The sequence below is a fragment of the Canis lupus genome, chromosome 24 (genome assembly GCF_048164855.1).
Source record: "Canis lupus baileyi chromosome 24, mCanLup2.hap1, whole genome shotgun sequence".
Classification (NCBI taxonomy): Eukaryota; Metazoa; Chordata; class Mammalia; order Carnivora; family Canidae; genus Canis; species Canis lupus.
In genome coordinates, this window is record NC_132861.1 from 52,208,636 (window position 1) to 52,225,911 (window position 17,276).

Below are 17,276 nucleotides of genomic sequence, written 5' to 3' on the forward strand. Positions count from 1 at the left end.
TGTGGGTGCGCGGGTGGGGGGGCGGGGGCAGGGGGGCGGCTCACTGGGTGGGCTGAGGCTCCCCGAAGGACCCACCAGCCCCTGCCCCACGTGCCAGGAGGAGGACCCTCGCAGGGGTGGGGGGGTCCAGGCGGACGAACCAGCCGGAAGCCCAGGGGTGGGGCCCTTGTCTCTCCTGGGCTGTGGGGGTGAGTGACGGGGTGTGTAGGGGGGCTGGGACCTCAGGTGGCCCCAGCCCCATGCCTGCCCGAGCCCTTCTGGTCTGAGGCAGGTGCCCAGGCCCTCCCTGGGCCTCACAGGCTCTGCCTGGCCCACATGACCTGGGGCACTCAGCCCTGCCCCTAGGGTACCTCCGCGCTGGAGGGTGTTTTGGGGTGACCCTGACAGCCAGCTCTCCAGAATGGCTGCCCGCAGGAGCCACAGTAGGCTTGGTGTCCCCCTGGTTGGGCCTGGGGCCAAGGGGGACCCCACCTCCCTCTCCATGAACCCAGCCGGGGTGGGGGTGAGCTCTCAGCCCAGGGCTCCAGGGCCCGTGACTCCCGCTGGCCCCTCGCATCCCGCAGGTGCACAAAGCTGGGAGAAGGAGCCTCATCCCTGACGCCCCCCACAGCCCCAGGTGTCTGGGGCCCACCGCCGGCTCCTCCGAGGTCCCACAACAGCTCTAGGAATTCAGTTTACCATGTTGGCCCCTCCAAGCCTGGCCCTGGGGTGGGGCCTGGGTCCTCCCCCTGCAGACAAAGCATCAGGCCCAAGGCCAGGATTGGAGCCACCGGTGGGATTGCAGCACTGCCAAGTGGGTGACTAGGGTGGTGACCCCGTGAATTCAAAAGACATGGGCTCCTGGTGACTCTCGGTGCCGGGGGCTCACCGTGGGCAGGTGCGCTGAGGCAGAGGGCGCAGCTGAGGGGCCGAGAGGATGCACAGGTTCCGCCGCTGCTTCCCGCACAGGAGAGGCAAGGACCGGGGGTGCCCCGGGGCCAAGCCCAGAACCTTCCAGGAGGGCAGAGGGCACAGCGAGCACAGGCGACCTCCCAGACCTCACCCTGTGACCTTGAGTGGAGGCGTCCTGCTGCTAGGAGGGGACCAGACCCCACGTGTGAGTATTTCAGGGGGAAAAAGAGTGTCTTCAGGTGGTGGGTGGGGAACACTCAGGACATTTGTACCCAGAGGACGTCAGCTCCCTCCAATCACTGAGAAAAAGACACATTGCACAAAAAGAAGTGGCAAAGAGGAGCACCTGGGTGGCTCCATGGTCGAGCATCTGCCTTCGGCTCAGGGCGTGACCCCGGGGTCCTGGGGTCGAGTCCCCATGGGGCTCCCTGCTTGGAGCCTGTTTCTCCCTCTGCCTGTGTCTCTGCCTCTCTCTGTGTCTCTCATGAATAAATGAATAAAAATCTCAATAACAACAACAACAAAAGTGGCAAAGAATGTGAGGCTGCAGCTCACAGGGGGAGAAAATCTCCCAAAACCATCTGGAAAGCTGCAGAACCTCACAGGGAGCCAGGAGATGCAGCCAGGCCCCCTCTTCCACCCCCCTCCATGGCCACCCACGGCCCCCACCCCCTACCCCCCACCCCCCACCCCCCACCCCCCTTGCAGACCGCTGACGGCCAAGGTGCAGGGCAGGTGCTCACGGCCCCCAGAGCAGGGCGCCTGGCCTGGAAGAGGGGACACAGCAGGACACGGCAGCTTCTCTCCAGTGTGTCCCCAACTTGCCCTTCAGCCCAGAGCTTCCGAGCAGACGTCTGCGTTTCCCCAGCCCTGCTGGCCGTGTGTACAACAAGCCCGGCGGGGGGGGGGGGGGGGGCCTGGGACAGGGAGGCAGCAGAGACACCCCGCAGGGCTGGGGCTGGCCACCACCGGCTGAGCTCACCTCCCAGGCTGGTCCCCCGGAGGGACTGGGAACAGGTGCCCAGGGTGCCTGTGGGCGCAGAGGCCACGGTACAGAGACCCCAGCAAGGAGTTAGGGTGCAGGGTGCCATGGCCCGTGGGGGCCAACCCCGGCAAGGTAGGTGTGTTCTGACAAGGCAGATCCCAGACACACCGTGACACAGAGCCAGCACCGTCTGCGTCCTGTGACTGCTTGTGTAAACTCAGATCACACTTAGGAGCGCACACCCCAGAACGTGTAGATGCGCCGCAGAGGAGGAGCCCGAGGCCTGGGGAGCCTCCCCTGGCAGGAGGGCCGGGTCCCTGACCGCGGGGAGGGAGCCCCCAGGGAGGGAGCCCAAGGGGACGGAGCCCACAGGGAGTGAACAGCAGGGAGGGAGCCCCATAGGGAGGGAGCCCCTGGGGAGGGAGCCCCCGGGACCTCGGTGGGTTTCAGCCCACGCGCTCCTACGGGGCGGCCTCTTGGGCGGTGGCCCTGAGCCCTGGGGCCTGGCTCTGAGCCTTGGTCTCTGACCCGATGGTGGATCTGTGGCCTGCCCGTCCCAGCCTCGGGGCAGCGTCCAGGCCTCTCCATGGCCTCCCGAGTGCACATCCTGCAGGGTGCGTGTCTGGGGCTGGGGCTCAGGGCAGCCCTGTGCCCCTCCCAGTCCCTGCCTTGCCCTTTTGCGGGGGGGTCTCGTCACTTGTGGGCGCCCCCGTGGCCTTGGGCTGATGAGCAGGTCAGGCCCTCCAGGCCAAAGGTTGCTGGTCGGGGGCTGGGCCTGAGCCCCCAAGACTTGTATTTCTGTCCTGCGACCCGAAACTCAGGAGGGAGATGCTCCTCCTTACATCACACAGGCCTGCACCCCACCTCCCATTTCAGCTGGTGTTGCCGACCCCCGCGAGCCCTCAGCGGGCTCTGGAGGGCGTCTGGCCTGCTGAACAACACGGCCCACTCCAGGCTCACACGCAGGCCCCGGAGCTGGGGGCCACGCCCCGTGAACCAGGGGGTGAACCAGGCCCCGTCAGCGTGGCTGCTCACTCGCAGGCCTCATTTCCACAAAGCTTGGGGTGGGGGAGGTGCTCTGCAGGGGCCCATTCGCACCCTCTGGCCTCCTCCCGTTACCCTCTCCGGAGGGAGGGCTGGGGCGGGCACCCCGGCGGCCCAGGGTCACCCTCATTCCTGGAGGAGGGGCCCGGCCTGAGCAGCACAGGGAGTTCCAGGGGCGCCCAACACCACTCCAGATGTGGTCCTCAGACAGCTCCCCTTTCCCCTCCCTTTTCCGGGGTGCTCCCCAGGGGCTAGGGCGTGATGTCCAGATAAACAGACACAGGGTGGGCTTCAGAGGGCCCCAGGCCCGTGCAGAACACAGGCCGGCAACTCCCCCACTCACTGTGGGTCTGCCTAAGGAGGAGCAAGGCTTCACCCCGGCCTCCAGGTCAAGTTTCTGGGGGGTCGGGGGGACCACAGGGGCCTAACCCAGGGAGGGGTGCCCAAGAGGGGCAGGCTGGGAGTGCAGAGGCCAGAGCTCCAGCTCTGTGGCAAGCACCACTTTCAATATGCTTAAAAAAAAATAAAATCTAAGACTACCCGGAGATATCATTTAACCAATACTGAGAAGGTAATCAGCGGCGGTGGAAACTGTTTTCTACCAGAATAATCTAATTTGTAGCAAATAATGATACTTTGTACAATGGTCAAAATTCACATCGCCCTGGATCTGTGGCCACAGTTAACAGGTGAGAAAGGGCCAGAGGCCAGTGAGCATCTGGGGTGCTCACGGGCCTCAGCGGCGGTGCCGCGTCCTCGCTGAGCACATTGACACGGCCTCGTGTTTCCTTGCACCACGGGCTCCGTGTAAACGTCCCTATTACGGTCTCTCTGTGACGTCTGGATCTGGTGACTTCGCACCCGGGAGCATGATGCAAACGGAAATCAGCGCGATTATGGCTAAGGACGGTCTAGACGGGCAAACCCCTCCTCGTGGGTAGAGCCGGCCTATCGCGGGGGGTAGGGGCCCTCGGGCTGGGCCGGCGACTCACCCCGGCGGCCTGGGGCCTGCAGAACTCAGGCGGCCGCTGCAGGTCGGGGTATGGGTTGGGGATCTTGGAGAGGAAGCAGAGAGGAGGAGGTGCCCTTCCTCACAGTCTGTCCTTCGGGCTCTCCTGGGCAGGCTGTGTTGAGGGACGGCGGTGTCTGCAGTGCCCACCCAGCTGCGGCCAGGGGTGGCCTCTCCAGCTGTCTCTCAGCATCATTGGGAGCTGCCCAGGGCTGCAGGGACCACACCCAGGGACTCCAGAGGGGCTGGCACAGCCTGAGTCACGCACAGGTGGCCTGGAGCGGCCGGGTCATGTCCAGGGAGGCCCCAGTCAGTCCTCCAGCGGCCTGCGCCTTGGGCATGGAGCCTGGCTGTCCTCAGCGGGTCTGGCCACAGCGTCTGGGGCTGGGTGCGGGTACCCAGGCACCCAGGACAGTCCTAGGGAAGCAGCTCCCATCACCCCAGGAAGGGCCCCGTGTCCGGCTGCTGGGCTCTTGGCTGGGGAAACGCTCCTCACGTGGGGCGGGGGCACGTGGCAGGCGCTCCGGGGAGCGGGGTGGGCCTCCTTGGCTTCCCCCCACGTTGTCTGCCGTGGTGCCAGCTGTGGCTCCTTTCTGTCCACGGCTTGGCTCCGTGAGTCTGGGTGGCAGCAGGGCCTGCTGCTTGGGAACAGTCTCCAGAGCTCTGGCTGGAAACCCGAGACCGCAGCAGGTGCGGCGTGCCCGGGGCAGGGCAGCATCACCCCAAGCCCCGCCACACGGGTCCCCGGGGCCCCCGCACCATCCCCAGAGGCTTCTGGACGCTTCCTGAGAAGGTCCAGGGGACCATGCCGCCCACCGGGCCCTGACGGGGTGGGCGCTGCTGGCCGTTCGGTTTACGAAGCCAGGGAGCCCCGGGCCAGCGCTGCGGCGGGTCAGGTTTCCTCCCACGGGGAGCGGGCTGGGCTGCCCGGGCGGAGAGAAGGCGGCGGGCGACGGAGGACGCCGAGTCTCGGGTTGGGTTTCTCCCGGGAGATAGAAGCCCATTGTTGGCGGCTGTCCCACGGCGTCTCCCAGGGAGAGCAGAGGCCTCTGGGGGCCCAGGCTCCCCGGTTCATCTGGGGGAGCCCCGGGGGCTTCAGAAAGATGAGCCCAGTGGGGCAGATCAGGTTTGACTCAGGCCTGGGAACGTGGGTAAGTGACCCTCGGTGGCCTCTGGAGCAGAGCCAGGAGGGGGGGCTGAGCCCAGCTGCCCTGGACGGAGGCCGCGAGAGGCCCCAGAGGCCCCCACGGGACATCGGACAACAGCCCACCCCTCACCTGCGTACATGGGCTCGGGCCTGGGCGAGCGGCCTCTGTCGGCGCCGACCAAGAGAGCAGAGCAGACGATGTACACGAACGCTATCGAGGTCCTCGGCGCCCGGGCCGGGGGCATGAAACACCTTCACCCTGTCGTGCCGCCATCCCCGCTCTACACCTCAAACTCTTCCGCCATCCCCAATGGACACCGGGTGCCCCTGGACCTCGAGCTCCCCTCCCCCGACCCCGGGAACTAACCTTCCTCCGTCTCTAGGAGTCTGGCCGCTCTGGGGACCTCACCTGAGTGGAATCACATAAGACCTGTCCTCGGTCTGGCTGTCACTGAGCACGATGTGTCAAGGTCCATCGTGCTGTGGCAGGTGCAAAGTTTCCTCGGTTGTGATGGCTGGGTTGTCTCCCCCGCGCGGACGGACTGTGGGTCTCCCCCTGTGGACGGATCACGGCTCCCCCCACGTGGACGGATCATGGCTCCCCCTTTGTGGACGGATCACAGCTTCGTCCGTTCATCCACCGCGGACACCGGGCCGCCCCCACCTGTTGCCTGCCGTGGGCTTGGACAAGTGGGTACCCCTTTGAGACCCCGCCTGCCCTCCCGTCGGGCGGGGGGCCCCGGGCAGAGCCTGCGGAACTGCTCTCTCCAGCCTTCCAGCAGGACACGCAGGTCTCCAGGCCCCGCGAGCTCGCCGGCCGAGCTGCCCACTTGCTTGACTCCCACCATCCCTCGGTGCCGCGCTGTCCCCCCAGTCGGGGCCGGCGTCTTCCTGAGGGTCAGCAACGTCGAGCATCTTTTCATAAACTCTTGATGTGCCGGCGGCCATTCGAGTATCTTCTCTGGACAAATGTCTATTCCAGTCCACTTTAAAGTGGCCTTTAATTTGCCGCGCGAGGTTCTGCGCGGCTGGGAGCCTGGTGGGTGCTGCCCCCACCTGCCCACCGGGCGAGGCCGTCTCGCCCCTTAGGACCACTGTTTAGAACGTGGCTAGTGACCGGTGGGGCGAGTGAGGCTCTGACCCCCCCGGGGCCCTGGGGACCCCCCCAGGCACTTTCCCGGCAGCCCCGAGGTCCCCTGGCTTCTCAGTGACGCCGGCGGTGGCGGGAACCCGCGGGCAGCGCTTTCTCACGGTTTGGGTGACCGTCCGCGTGGCCCCGGGGTGGGATTAATTGGATGGGTCAGAACTGCCCCCCCGTTTCCCTCTGTACCTTGCTCTCTGGCAAGCACCCACCGCAGAACCGTCAGGGACCCCTGCTCCGCCCCTCCTGGAACCGGGGCCTTCTCACAACTACCAACGCCAATTAATTTGTCTCATTTACATGAAAATGTGCAGAAGATGTCTTTTTACATAATTAACTATATTTTGCAAGTCATTAAAATTCTGCAGCCCTGCCCACAATAGCAACCTATTCACCAGCAGAGATAAGTGCCGTCTCTGGGGAGGGGGCAGGAGGGGGAGGGCTGGGAAGTGTGGCTCCTGATGCATATTCATGAAGGGGCGGCTGGGCTCCAGGGCGGGGGCGGGGTGGGCTCCCACCATTGGGGGGGCTGCTGTGGAGACCACGTGCCCCCACGGGCTGGGCAGGGTCCTCCTGCTGGGCACCCTGCCTCTCCGTGCGGCGCATTCCTGGCCTTCCAGAACCATCACTGGTGCCCACTGCAGAGGACGGAGCCCAGGGGCATGGAGTTGGGGGGCTGACTGCATGTGTCCCGCCTCCCACCACCACCCCGCCCCTCCTCAGAAGGCCAGCCCGAAGGGGTCCCCTCGGGATCCAGACACAAGGAGCCTGGGCCCACTGAGAAAGCCCTGGGCTCCTGGAATCCATCTGTGGGCCCTGGGGGCGCGGGGGCTGGAGGTGGGGGACGCCCCGTTGCTGTGTCTCTCCTGGGCCGATTTCCTCCTCCCCAGACCAGGCCGAAGTCCTCCCTCCTGTAAACGAGGTCACACACATGGTCTTCGGCCCTCGCCCTGCGGGGGCACCCAGGGCACCTGAGCTCGGTGACAACCCCCGCGTGCAGCCGTGACAGGCCTGCTGCCCCGATCCCACGCGTGGATCCATGCGGCCGATACCTCGGCTTCCCCTGCAGCCTGTCGGCCTCACCCCGGACCGGGCTCCCCCGGCAATCCCCGAGCCCCGGGACGCGGGGGGCGGGAGGAGGGCAGAGCCTGGTGACACCGTCAGTGGGCCCACCCGCCACGGAGCTGCTGAGAGGACGGCGCAGGTGAAGGGCGATGGGGGCGGGAAAAGGAAGGCGGCCGCGTGGTCTGAGTCTGCGCAGGGGACCAGCCAGTGCCAGGGACAGAGGTGGGGCCCGCCCACCGGGGTAGGGGCCCGAGCAGACAGGCTGGCGAGGACGGGTGGGCATCTCTCCACTAGCCGTCCGGGTAGGCGGGGCCCGGGTCGGGGGGGGGGGGGGGGGGCGGGGGGAGGAGGGGGTGCCGGGGAGGCCCATCCGAGGCAGTGCTGCGCGCTCCCGGGGTCTGAGTGGCCCCCAGCCTCGGCAACCAGGCCCTGACCCTTCACGGCAGCGCCCCAGGGGAGGCGTGGAGGGCCCCGCAGAATGGAGGAGGGTCTCCGGCTCGCCCTTGGGGGAGGTGGAGCTGGACTGCTCCCCAGAGGAGGGGGCGCGGCCATGGGGTCCGAGCAGAGGCCCAGGCGCTGGCCCTTGACCCCGAGGACTTTCGTTCCAGACAAACTGCTGAGGCCTCACGCGGGAGGCTCAGGAGCCCAGCCGCGGGGTGTCGGTCCCGCCGCAAACAGGCCCCTCAGCTCTTGATCCGGTCTGTGTCTCCTCTCGGCCCTGGAATCAACTTGCTTAAATTGTCCTGCCCCAGAGGGAGGCTTTCTCGGTCCAGAAAAAAAATGAGAATTGAAACTCAGCCCAGAGACAGTAAATATGAAAAAAAATGTTCAGCCTCACGCAGAATTCAGGATACTGGAGTCCGACGGCAATGCACCAGCTGGCGCGCTTGGCCAAGGGGCCCAAACGGGTGACAGCAGCCCGAGCCCGAGAGCGGCCCTTCGTGGCAGGCGCGGGTCCGTGGGCGAGGCCCTCCCAGTGACGGCCACCTCCCCAGTCGCCAGTGCACGGGCCCCTTGCCCCACAACCACGGCCACCAAAGCCTCTCGGGCGAAGCGGGCGGAGGGTTGGCATCCCACCCTTCCCTGCGGTGTTTTTGCGACGAGGATGCTGTCCTGGGAGTGGCCTCTGGGGGTCTGGTTCGTAAGTGTGCAGACCAGCGAGTGTGAGCGTGCAAGCCCCGGCCTCTGCAGAGCGTGCGCAGTAAGACCCCGTACGACAGCCTCGCACAGCTCTGGATGTGCGGGCGTGTCAGGACGTGCAAGCGTGCCGAACCCACCTGCTCGGGGACACGCCCGGTGGGGCAGGTCGAGGGGCGCTGCGGGGGTCCGCGAGCGTGCGTGGCTCTGCTTTCAGGCCCCTCCCTCCTCCCTTCCCCTCCCCCCCATGTGCGCACCCCACCTTTATTAAATAAGAACCCAAGCTGAGCCAGCGGGGGACCCCCTGGGGAGGGGCCTGCAGGCCTGGCTCGGAGGCGCTCGTCCTGCAGTGAGAGACCGGCCTGGCCCTCCCCCAGCCCGCCCAGAGCCTGGGCGCCTGAAGTGTCAGCAGGCACTGAGGTGGCCTCTGGGCCGGGCTGTGGTCAGGACCCCAGGGTGTCTGCCCTCAGGGACCAGGAACCCAACCAGGAAAGGGGGGAGACCCAGGACGAAGCCCACCAGCTGCTAGGGCTCCTCCGCACTCCCCCTCCTCTCAGGAGGGGTCCATGTCCTCCGGCACAAACAACATGGACCTGGGCACCCATTCCTCACGGGCTCCCACCCATGGGTCGCTCTTGAGTCTCTAGAGACCCCTGCTCCTCTGGGCACACTGATGGCTTTGTAGGGGACGCTCTGGCCACGACACTGCCCCTGGGTCCTGGTGCTGCCAGCCATCATGGCTTCCAAGTCAGGTTTTAAGCCTCCTTTCCAAACAGGGAGAATTTCAGATGTGGCAACTACAATTTCACATTGTCCCTCTGTTGCTGAGAAGACTCAGACCCTCCGTCATTGGGCCCTTTCTTCCCCAGGCTCCCCTGCAATCCCATTAGGTGTAGAGTCAGGAGCCTGAGGCAGTTGAAAATGACCAGTTACTTCCACCTCCTTGATCCATTAAGCACAGCATCCCATGGACCAGCTCCAGCGTCCTTGATCCCTCTGAGGGCAGCATCCCATGGACCAGCTCCAGCGTCCTTGTTCCCTCTGAGGGCAGCATCCCATGGACCAGCTCCAGCGTCCTTGTTCCCTCTGAGGGCAGCATCCCATGGACCAGCTCCAGTGTCCTTGATCCCTCTGAGGGCAGCATCCCATGGACCAGCTCCAGTGTCCTTGTCCCATCAGAGTGTAGCCTCTCATGGACCAGTTCCAGCATCCTTGTTCCATCAAGTGCAGCATCCAATGGACTAGTTCCATCATCCTTGCTCCATCAGAGTGCAGCATCCAATGGACCAATTCCGTTATCCTTGTTCCATCGGAGTGCAGCATCCCATGGACCAGCTCCAGCGTCCTTGTTCCCTCTGAGGGCAACATCCCATGGACCAGCTCCATCATTCTTGCTCCATCAAGTGCAGCATCCCACGGACCAGCTCCAGCTTCCTTGTTCCATCAAGTGCAGCATCCCATGGACCAGCTCCAGTGTCCTTGTTCCCTCTGAGGGCAACGTCCCATGGACCAGCTCCATCATCCTTGCTCCATCAGAGTGCAGCATCCCATGGGCCAATTCCATTATCCTTGTTCCATCGGAGTGCAGCATCCCATGGACCAGCTCCAGCGTCCTTGATCCCTCTGAGGGCAGCATCCCATGGACCAGCTCCAGTGTCCTTGTTCCATCAGAGTGTAGCCTCTCATGGACCAGTTCCAGCATCCTTATACCATCAGAGTGCAGCATCCCATGGACCAGCTCCAGGCTAGGTTTGTCTTTTCCCTTAGAGGGGACAGTGGCTTGTTTGCCTAAGGCTTCCTTCTCATCTCCCTACCACCTGCTCGGGTCCAGTTCCAATCCTATAACTTCCATTTGTTAGGAGTTCAAGTCAGTTGCCTGAGGCAGCTGGAAATGACCAGTTGCTTCCTGGTAACCATGACCAGGGCAACAAGGGTGGGCCACGGACCAGCGGAAGAGACAGGCACACTTTCAGGATCCAGCCCAGACACGGGGCTCTTTCACCCAGACCCTCTTCAAAGGCTGGTACAAGAGGGTAGAGTGTACCGGTTAGAACTATGACTGAGGAACAATTGCTCCTTCTTCCCCTCGTGGAGGGACGGCTCACCTTCCTGTCTCAGATTTGAGGCTAGGGGGGGTGTCTTGGCCGTGACACCTTAGCACACTGGAATGAGCAAAGAGCTTCAGTGGACGCCTAGTTTAGCAGAGACCTTGTTCACCTGTGATTCGTCTTGAGACCAATGTTCTGCGGCCCCCAGAATGACACACATGGACAGACAGATCCAGTCCCTCGATGAGAAGCCACATGCAGCCACCTCGGGGGGAGAGCAGAGCCAGCGGCCAAGCCCAGCCTGCATCAGCTTAACGCCAGTCGAGCCGCAGAACCGTGAGCGTGAGAACAGGTGCCTGTTGCGACAGCCCGAGAGTCTTCAGAGGCCGATCGGTGCAGGGATCGGAGAGAAAGGCCTTCAGAGTCCTTATGGCCAAGTACGTGGCCGCCACGTACGTTTGCCCTGCTCAGGAGGGCTAAGCTCCGTGAGAAGATCGCCCACAGCTCGTGAGCCGACCCTGAGTCCCGGAGGAGTCCAGCAGTGGGGACGGCACTGGGGCCTTGTTGCCACCCCGGCAACGGGGTGGGCCCGGGACTGGCTGAGGACACAGGTACACAGATTTGACCAGTTTCTGTCAGGACTTGGAGGACCTGCCGAAGCTCTTGTTCTCCTGGTATCCGCCCAAAACACATGTGTCATGGAAGGACACCAGGGTGACGGAAGGTAAACTGGGTCCCTTCCCATCACCGAGGCCTCTGGCACACGCGTGGAGCACGTGGGGCTGCCTCTCCCAGCTTGCCCTCGGGCCCTCCAGCCACGGGGAGGCAGCCAGGCGCTCACCAGAGGTTGGCATGGGCAGTCAAGGGGCTCACTCCCTCCTGCCCTCGAAGACCCGTGGGGCAAGGGGTGCCCCATAACTGTAAGCCAAGTGACCCCTCAGGGTCAGGAATGGCGTAAATCACCTGGTCAAGGACGGAGGACAGATGTGGACCTCGCAGCGGGGACGGGTGACACCCGGATCAGCCGAGCACCTGCAGGGGAGGTTGCCGCGCTCCCCGGGGGCCTACGGAGACGGCAGGTGCGGGGAAGCCACGGGGCGGCAGGTGGGGGGGGGCATGGAGCCCGCGGAGCTGCCCCCTCGGCGGCCAGGCCCCGGCCCTCGACAGCTGCTCGCAGGGGGAAGCTCGGGGCTTCCCGGAGCCGCGCGGTGACTACACTTCGAGAAGCATCCACCGTCCGGTTAGCGCCACCTCCAGAGCAATACCCATCGTCACCTGCAAACACCATTAAAACATTCTTGTCCTTTCGAACCACACGCCTGTGCGAGACCGGATTTTCTCCCCGGGCCTCCGTGCAGCCGCTGCCGGAGCAGCCCCGAGGCCTTCTGGCAACGCCAGGCGGTAAGGACACCGCAGAACAGAGAAAATTTAAAGCCTCGTGTCTTTTTTTTTTCTTTTTGAAAATACAATTATTTTTTATCAAAAGTGTGTTACTTGGGCTGACATGTGATGGGTTTGTTACGGTTAATTTTTCATGAATTAAGAAATAGATACTTACACGGCCCCTCGGTGGTCGTTTCTAACGCCGCCCACATGACCCACAAAGCGTGCGCACGTGAAAGGCCTGACGTGGCCCCAAGTCAGCTGAGAGCTGTTCCGGGAACTGCTGACCTGAAACCAGGAGTCCCCAACCTCCGAGCTCTCGCCCACGGGCGGCCCAGGCCCGTCTGACCGGTGGGAAGCGGGCCCCGCCCTGGAGCGCAGCCAGGTCACAGTCTCAGCCCATGTGACCTGCGGGCTCAGTGTTCGTCCCCTCTGGTCAAGACCCTTTCGGACAGAAAATGTGTTTTTTCATTTTCAAAGAGACACATCATTAGTGAAAATATGCAAAGGTCACAGGAAACGTCAGATCCTACTACTCAGAGGCACCACGACCGTTTCGGGGGTTCCCTCGACCTTGTATTTGGGCAGTTTGAGTTTGTCTGTGGGTGGTTGCTCTTTAGCATGACCCAGCCCTCAGTTAGTACCGGGTCCGATGAGGTCAGAAGGGCCTCGGGTCACCTGGTTCCGCGGATGAGCCCCACACCCATCCTCTCCCTCCCTTCTCTGTCAAAGGCCCCGGGGCCCCCAGCATCCCAAACAACACCTACCTTTCTCCCTGGAGGTTCCTGCAGGTGACCTCATTTACAGGATGCCTCGGAGGGTACTGGCCTGTGTGCTTGCTGAGAAGGCGGCCCTGCAGCATGTGGTCAGCCCTGTCTACCCAGACCCTCCCTGACCCCCTCCCTGACCTCGCCCTCCCCGACCTCACCCTCCCCGACCTCCCCCTCCCTGGCCTGACCTCACTGCACAGAGGTGGAATGCATCTGGCCCCATGCTCTCACCTCAAGGCATCCCAGCCCTGCTGACCATTGATAAGCCCAAGGCCACCGTCCCCCAGATGACCTGGGGAGTTCTGGGTGAGCTGCAGATGGCCCTGACCCTCTCTGGGGTCACATGGGGGGTGGGTGAGGGTCGCCATAGGGGTGTCATTATTTCTTGGGGCTTCCATAACAAATCACCGCCACTGAGGGGTGTAAACAAGCAGCGGGAGGCCCAGGACCAGGTGTGTGCAGGCCTGCTTCCCTCTGAGGCCGGAGGGAGGGCCCACTTCATGCTCGCCCAGCTTCTGGTGGCCACTGACAACCCTTGCTGTGCCTTGGCTTGCGGCTGCGTCACCCCATCTCCACCCCGTGTTCACACGGCGCTCTCACGGCGCTCTCCCTGTGTGTGTCTGCCTCTGTCTTCTCTTGTAAAGACACCAGTGGTTGGCTCAGGGCCCACCCCCATGACCTCATCCCAGCTGAACTAATTATCTGTGCCAAGACCCTATTTTCAAATAAGGTCACATTCTGAGGTTCTGTGTGGACATGAATTTGGGGGTCACTGCCCAACCCTCTACAAGAAGGGATTGCTCTGCCCTCCTGAGCTGCCTCCTTTGTTACAACCTTGGATCTGCTGGTGGCATCAGGAGTTGAGCCTCTGCCCTTCCCACCCCGCCCCTGCCCTGCACACCCCACCCCTCATGCCCCTTGTCCACTCCCCAAGGGCAGAGCAGGGACTTCTCTGCTGGATGGTGCTGGACGAAGGAACCAGGACCTGCGTGGCTCCAGGAAGGAGGCTCTTTCTCAGGCCCTAGAGCTCCAGACTCTCGGGGTAGGGACTGTGAGACGTGGCTCCCATGCTGGTGGGTTTGTGCAGCAGGTTTGGGCTCCCTGCTCTCCAAAACCCCGTCCTGCCCACAACGTTTTAGCAGTTGGGGGTGGAGGTGGAAGGGAAGAGTTGGAGGCCTGATTCTAGTTATAGGCTTAGGCCACATCCTTTGTCGAGCATGGACACGTTAGCTGTGATGGCCTGCCCGGCCTATGGGCCCCCTTCCCATGGGGTTCATACCTTCATACCCACGTGGGGTCAGGGGGTGGCCCACTGTGGGGAGCCCAGTTGTCAGATTTCAATAGCCTTCATTCGGGTGATGGGAAAGTTCTGGACTAGCTGGTGCTCTCTGCCTGGAGGTGGGTCCCTGCAGTACGCCCAGGCAGTTCTCTCCTAGGACCTGGAATGGCTCAGTCTGCTGCCCAGCCTTTCCCTGGCAGTGGTCCGGAATCATGGGGCTGCACTGATCACAGGAGAACAAAGGTGGTGCGGGTGAGCCCCTTCCCAAGCCTCCAGCGTCCTCCTCAGCATGGCAAAGACCCTTGGCTTTCTGGACGACACTCCGGTTTGCTCAGGCCCCAGCGTCCTGACTGCTCAGCAGGCTCCCACTTTCCGGGGGCCTGGGTCTGCTTCCTGCAGCTGCCTGCAAACAGCCTTCTCATTCCCGGCATCCCCATAGCTGACCCTACTGGACCCAGGCCTGCCTCCCAGAGCCCCCACCGCAGCCCAGTGCTCCCAGAGCTCCATGCTCCTCCCCCACACCGCTGCAGGAAGAGCCTCTCCTCCCTCCTGGTAAGGTGTGACAAACCGGCCAGGCAGGCAGGGGACTGAAAGACACCTTCGAGGGAGACAGGTCTCAGCAGGAGTGACAAGGGCTCTGAAGATTGTCTTGTCACATGAGCCAGGAAGAAAAACCCCATTTTAATCCAGAGAGGAATGTGTCAGTGAGTCAGCTTTGTGTTTTTGTTTTATTTTTTTTTTCAAGATTTTATTTATTTTTTCATGAGACACACACACACACACACAGAGAGAGAGAGAGAGAGAGAGAGAGAAGCAGAGACACAGGCAGAGGGAAAAGCAGGCTCCAAGCTAGGAGCCCGACATGGGACTTGATCCCAGGACCCCGGGATCATGCCCTGGGCCGAAGGCAGGCGCCAAACGCTGAGCCACCCAGGGATCCCCTGTGTTTTTGTTTTAAATCTGAATGCAACTTCATCAGAAGCCATCATTTAGGTTTTTCATTTATAGAGCCTCTAGCCAGCTCCCGGAAGCTGGGCACATTTGAGGATGTACGGTGGGGAGGTGGTCTGAGCCTAAGGAAGATTACCACTCTCAAAGTAAGATGCCTGAATAATTAACAAGGGCACCTACTCCATGGTGACACTTGCCTAAAGTATTAAGACTAGTACTTTGCAAAATGCCTAAAAGGTGTATCATGGACATTCGATGAAAACAGTCGGTCCTCACTGTGATTTTTGTGATTTTGATTCCAGTGTAGTTGACATACGGCGGTACGCTAGTTTCGGGTGCACAGTTTAGTGATTCAATACTTCTCTACATTACTCAGTGCTCATCCAGGTAAGTGTAGCCTACAGAATTGGCGTTTTTAAAACAAAGAATTATGGAACAGCAGGAGCCTCAGCCTGACTAGAAGGACAGGCAGAAAGGAGAGACTGCAGCTGTCTCTCCTCCTGAATCTTTATGCTTTCAAGTCACCGCAATCCCCTCCCAACACCACACTAAGAATCAATTTTAGATGAGCTAGAGACAAATACGAAAGGAAAAGCTATACATGCTTTTAGAAACAACGTTTAAGAAGAACAAATTGGAGAATATTTTTATGATTTAGGGGTAGTGAAGACTTTGCTGATAAAACCAAACAACTGAAAAGCACAAACCACAAAAGAAACGATCACTACCCTCAACTGTATTCAAGTAAGAACTGACTTTCCACTTCCAGGGAGGGCAGGTCATTTTTCTTAGACTAATCATTCTGCTGAAAACAACTAGAAAATCTGGACAATATGCAGAAAAATCAATGGTGTTAAGGAATTGGAGAGGATCACCAGGCCAGCGAGGAGCCAGGGATCAACATTCCAGAGGGAAGGGATGCTCAGAAAGATGTCCCCAAGTTTCAGTGCCTCCATCCCTCAGAACACTCACACAGAGCCGGAGAATCTAAGCAGAGCTTCCAGTAAGTAGACATGACCAGAGGGATCAAAGCTGCTATCCATCCTCATAAGAGGACGACAGGGCAGAGAGATGTAAGCAACCCAGGGTGTCAGCAGGAACCCTTCAGAAGTATGAGTATGAGCACCAAAAATAAATAGACCAGCTCTTTCAAAGAGGAAAGCCCACCTCAGTCAACAATCCAGACCAGACGAGGCTAGCCTGCCAGAAGTAAACTGGCATGCTTGCTTCAGTGAAAGCAATCCTGTCTATAAAAAGTTCAAACCATCCAGAACTTCAATTAAACATATCCATTTTTAAAACACGGAGTCCAGCATTTAATTTGAAATCACCAGGCATATCGGAAGACGAGAGCATTTGACAGCAAACCAACCAAAAAATACAAACAGTACAAAGAGAACGATAGACAATCTAGATACTGGATCTGACAAAATTTAAAATAACTGTGATTAACATATGCAAGAAAATTGATGACAAGTTGGGCACGTTCACCAGAAAACTGGGATGTATTTTAAAAGAATCAAATGGAAATTGTAGAACTGAAATCTGCAGTGAATGAAAAGGAATAAGTAGACGGGCTTAATAGGCAGTGAGACACGAAGAGGGTTAGTGAGCTGGGGGAGGGGATGACAGAAAATACCTGGATGGAGGATGGGACATTTTTTTAAAAATATAAGAGAAATATAAGAGAAATAGAGGGCATGGAGGAGGGCTTAATGGGCATGAATTTAGAACCCCTGAAAAAGGACAAGGGGAGAATATGTGAAAGCAATGTTTGAGGAGAAAGACCAAGAATTTTTCAAATCGATGAAAGAATTTAAACAACAGAACCCGGAAGTACTAAAAAGAATGATAGACACAAAGGAAAACACACATAGGCACACACCACACCAAAACCACTGGCCAGAAAATAGAGATTACCTCCAGACCACCAGCAGGACTGACGTGGTTTACCAGCAGGACCAGTGGGGGCCAGAAGACAGACGTGGTGCCCTGGGGAGGAAAACAAAATCAAAACCACAAAGCTGCATACCTGTAATTCTACAGAGCAAAACACATCCTCTGAGAATGAAAATGAGCAAAGATGTCTCAGAAAACAACTGATAGAGTTCAGCGCTTCGTCGTAGACTGAAGGAAATTCTAAGGGACAAGAAAGCTAAGAAGTGCAGAAAGGAAGAAATTGCGATGGAAAATAAAATATGCAAATAAATCAAAATTAAAATCGTCTTCATGAAACAAAAATAGTAATCATGGAAAATATAAGAAGATACATAAACATATCTGAACAATAGCAAACAAGTTGAGATAAGATTAAGTTGAATTAAACTTTGAAAGTCCTTACATTGACTTAGACTAAAACCCACTGGTTTAAATAAATAAATAAAATAAAATAATAAATAAATAAATAAATAAATAAATAAATAAAT